The following is a 5444-nucleotide window of genomic DNA, read 5'->3' as shown; positions in this document are numbered from 1 at the left end:
AAGACATTGTGAACTCAAGTCTTCCTCAAGAATAGCTCTGGGAAAACTACCATGCATACAAACTCCAACGGAAGTTAGAGGACTAACAATACTTGAATCCAACAGAGAGTGGAGACTCCGGAGATTGATGCACTAAAGCATGTTCAGAAGGAGAGTCTGACGCTTGTCTAATATATGGAGTATCTGCAAAATCCACACTACAATCCAAAGATGAAGGAGGAGAGATAACTATGTCCAATAATGAAAATGAGTGCATAGGAGAAAGATTCTATAGGGCCAATTTAGTAGGAGAGTCTGGCGCTCGTTCATCATCTGAAAAATCAAGCCTCCGAGTAGCCGTAGAGAAATCCCCTCTAAATGCAACAAGTGATAAAGTAGGATCAAGATTTGCCCACTTAAATTTTGTTCAATCACATTTAGAATAGATTTTTTAGATTTCATCACTGAGAAATTTTTATCCAAAAATTGTTGGGGGAGTCGAGAGGATTTGACCGCAGATGCAAAAATAAATCTAAATTTCAAATCATATGATTAAAAGATAAATCAGTTGAAGTTCAGTACTATTTCAATGACTGATTTAAAATTATAATTTTTTATTAATATTAATAGTATAAAAATACGATAAAATATAATATATTAAAACTAACATAACAGAAGTAAGGGTGCAAAATAAGCCGTCTAGTCCATGTCGTCTTAAGCCCGTAAGAAAAGGAGGGACGAGCAAATCCGTCTTAAGCCCTTAAGAAAAGGAGGGACGAACAAATCCGTCAAGTGAAATTGAACTTATAAATATAATCTACCCCACCAAGGTGATGGGTTGGCGGGTGCCAACCTATTTATTTATTTTATTTTCTTATTTTTTTATTAGAATGAAAAAATGATTAAAATTAGGTGTCGTTTTTGTATGTTTGGAAAATCTATTTCTTCTATCTGATTGTCTTAACATTAGATATATCGTGCATGGAAGGAAAAGAGATGTGAACGTGACATAGTAGCTCCAACAATTTCAAATATTTTTCAATTTTTTCAGGCGACACGATGTAGGTAAGCAATTATTGATCAAGAAATGGTTTTGTTCCATCAATTAAGAGTTGAAATGGAATACATGACAAAATCATAACTTTGCATGTGGATTTCAACAGAGCATTAAATGAATGGGTCATAAAAATTAGGTTACAACTGTGAATCTACTATAGTTTAATTAAACTAATTATATTCTATTTGTATTTCGAAATTTTTTATTAATTAAAAACAATTAATATAATAGATTTTATTAATAAAATTTACTATTAAATATATACACACAATTTGTTCCAATTTTAAAACCGTATTATATTTGATTTTGTATATTCTTAATTTTTGAATCAATATATAATTTTAATATAAATCAATTTCAACATAAACACTAACAATTACAAATATTCTCAAAATCATATTCTTAATTTTTTCTTGGCCACAAGTGTCTGAGCAATTATTTAATAGTTTTTTTTTTTAAAATAAAATATAACTAGAATAAGACCTGCGTGATGTGTAGTTAAAAATTATTTTTATTTGATTCATATTTAATTTAAATCATATTTATTTATTTTTAAATATAGTTAAAGAATTATATTATAATAATTTATTATGAATTATAATATAGACAACAATATGAATTAATCAACAATGAAAATGAACGTTTTATTTAAAAGAAAATGTATATGCTTGTAAGTTGACAATGATATTATAATTTAATTTTTGTAAATTTAATAACTCTAAAAGATATTACATGTGATCATTTTTTATATTCTGATTCTCATGTCTCTTTGACACTCATATGGATGTGAGAAACCAATAATATTATTTTTGTCTTTAATTTACTTGTTCGTCTTAACATGAAGAATGTAATAGTGAAGTATATAATATAATTGAAAAATGTTACATACTCTATAATATTTTGATATCAATAAACACTGACAAGTCTTTAAAATTTGTGCAATAACTAATTTGACACTAAAGATATTTGTTTCAACTTTTATTTTTGGTATGATTTTATTAAAACCAAAAATATTTAATAGTGTTTAGATTCACGCATCTCTTTATTTTTAAAATTTGAGACAATATATTAAAAGTTGGAGTAAGTGTTGGACTGTTAGATTATTTTATTCAAAATGAGTAAAATATTATATTGAAAATATATATGAATTTTTTTTCTTTTTTATAATTCAAAAATTATTTCAAAAAATAATAAATAAGATTTAAGTAAAATATATATTTCAAATTTTTTTTTCATTTTTTTAATATTCAAAATCATGATATGAAAAAAAAATAGTATGTGTTTTGATTTTAAAGAAAATAAGATGAATTTTTGAAGGTCATAATTAAGAATATATATATATATATATATATATATATATATATATATATATATATATATATATATATATATATATATATATATATATATATATATAGATACAAACATAATTACTTTTAAAAATAACCAATCATAACTTTTTATTAATTAAAATAATAAAAATGAAAAATTATTAATTTTTTACAGGATGATCTTCTATGCCTTTTGTATAGATTAGTACATCTTTTGCTATTTTAAAATAACGTTGTTCTTTAACAGTTTGCATATCAGTTTTTGTTAATGGATATGATGGATGTCATTTTGTTGTAACTTTGCTGTCATAAAGTTTTATTGTGTTTAGTTAAGCTATCGTGTTTGGTAGTTTTTGTATGAAAATATAATCGATAATATGCTATCAAGTTATTAATTAATGATATGTTGCACTCTTCATACATAAGAAAAATTGTTCTATCTTTTATGATGAGAGAAAAATCATTATATTTTCTTCATTCGCATGTTTATTCACTCACCAATGCATTTGTTACAAGAAAAAGTTTACAACTTCTAATAGCTCATGTCATTTTTTTATTGACATATTAAAATAAATCATTACAACAGATCTTATGGATAAGTGATAGACTATACAGTCTGTTTTCTTATAATATAAAGAAAAGTTTGATTATTTGGATACATATATTATCAAAATGATTAATATTGAATTAGTTGATATTTTCAATCCTTTAAACATTCAATCAGGGACATTGTTTTGATAGTTGTATCTAAAAATCAAGTTTAAGAAGTCATATCTTCAAATTAATGAATTTAAAATTATTTTGATTTAACTCATACTACTCATTTTGTCAACAAAATGAACTCCACTTCATGTAATTTGATAAAAGTATTAAAGGGGGAGCACAACTTTCTCATCAAAAGAAAAAATATATATTTTTATTGAATTCATACACAACTTTCTCGTCAAAAGAAAAATATATTTTTATTGGACCACCGTGGAGGGACTTGGTGAATAGGTCTGTTATTTGGTTTGCAGGTTTGATGAGCATCATGTGGATTATCTTAGTTTGAAGTTTGTCACGAACAAGGTGGCAGTCCATCTCGATGTGGTTGGTTCTTTCATGGAATATAGGGTTGGAAACAATATCAATGGCGCTTTTATTGTCGCAAAATAATTTGATCGATTGTATGTGTGACATGCAAAAATCCCGAAGAAGAAATAATAACCATTGCGCCTCACAAGAAGTGTTGGTGAGAGCTCGATATTCTTCTTCAGAAGAGGATCTTGACACTACATTTTGCTTCTTTGATTTCCAACATATGAGATTTGAGCCAAGGAAAAAACTAAAACCAGTGATGGACTTGCGAGTTATAGGACAAGTACCCAAATCTGAATTTGTGAAGCTGGTGATATTGAGCGAGGATTTTTTCTTGAAATAAAGACTGAGTGCAAGGGCCTATTTGATGTAACGTAAAACCCTCGTGGCAGCCATCATATGCGTGTTGGTGGGTGCAACCAAGTATTGGATGAGCCTGCAAACAACAAACGTAATATCAGGGCGAGAATGAGCTAAATAGAGTAACTTATCAATCAAACTCCCCAAAGTGGATGGTTTTTTCAGGAGGGAATCATCTTTATGTATAAGGCACCTAGGATCCATTGGGGTTGATACAAGTTTTTCAGCAAGAAGGCATGTATTTTGCAATAAATTGAGAGCATATTTGTGTTGACATAAGCTAATTCCTGTAGAAGATCTAGCAATTTCAAATCCAAGGAAGTATTTGAGATAACCTAGACCTTTTATGCTAAATTTCGTGTCAAGCAACTATTTAATGTTAGAAAATTCAGTTAAGTCATTTCCTGCAAGAATAAGATCACCAACATAGATAAGAATAGCAGTGAAAGAATTAAGAGATTTCTTAGTAAACAAAGAGTAATATGATTTATATTGATGATAACCAAGAGTGGTTAGAGTGGAAGTAAGTTTTTGGTTCCATTGACGGCTAGCCTATTTTAAGCCATAAATGGATTTGTCTAACTTATAGACCATATTGCTATTATTATTAGGGACTTTTAAACCAAGGGAAAATTTCATGTAAACTTCCTCCTCTAAATCACCATGGAGGAAGGTAGTGTTAATGTCCAGTTGATGAAGGTGACAATTTAATGTAGAAGCAATAGATAATAATAATCTAATGGTAGTCATTTTTATAATAGGAATAAAATTCTCTAAATAGTCTAAACCCTTAGTTTGATTGAAACCTTTGGCGATAAGTGTTGCCTTGCATCTCTCAATAGTACCGTTAGCCAAAATATTTAGTTTAAAAATCCATTTTGAACCGATGGCAATTTTATTGGGAGGAGGGGAAATAAGATCCCAAGTATTGTGTTAGTGAGAGATGTAAGTTCAACATTAATAGCTTGTTGTCAATTAGGACCTTTAATGGCACTAGAATAGGATTTGAGTTCAACTTTGCTATAAATGGTTAGGTTAAATATTCTATGATTGAGAGATAAATTGTCATAAGATAAGACATTAGAAAAGGGGTGAGAAAACATACCTAAAGTAGTTAAAAGGGAGGAACAAGAAGTACCTCGTAAAAGGGAGAAATGATAGTCTTGTAAATTGGTAGGAGGCTTAGACATTCTATACGATTTTCTTAAGACATGTTGGGTGGAGGGCGGGGTAGAGGTGATAGGATTATCAGGTGCAGTTTGGATGTCAAGATTAGAATGTGAGTAGTGTGATTGGAATTATGGAGGTTTGGGACAGGTGTGGGGAAGGGGATGTAATGGGTTAGGGTTGTCAATAAGGTTATTGTTATTATGGTTAGTGATGTTTGGATTATTTTTGGAGGGTTAGTTGGAGGGAGATGAGAGTCATAGTCATAATAAGAGTCATAGGTGATAGGATGAGTCGGAAGAGGAAATACGTGCTCAAACAATATAGTGTCATGAGAAATAAAATATTCCTACTACTAATTTAATATAAAAAGTGTCCTTTGACACCATGTTTAGTTCCTAAGTACACATTTACAAGACTTAGGGTCAAGTTTGGTTCTATTACGTTTAGAAATACAAGCATACACAAGACAT

The sequence above is a fragment of the Lathyrus oleraceus genome, chromosome 6, assembly GCF_024323335.1.
Source record: "Lathyrus oleraceus cultivar Zhongwan6 chromosome 6, CAAS_Psat_ZW6_1.0, whole genome shotgun sequence".
NCBI lineage: Eukaryota > Viridiplantae > Streptophyta > Magnoliopsida > Fabales > Fabaceae > Lathyrus > Lathyrus oleraceus.
This window is presented reverse-complemented; position numbering follows the sequence as displayed.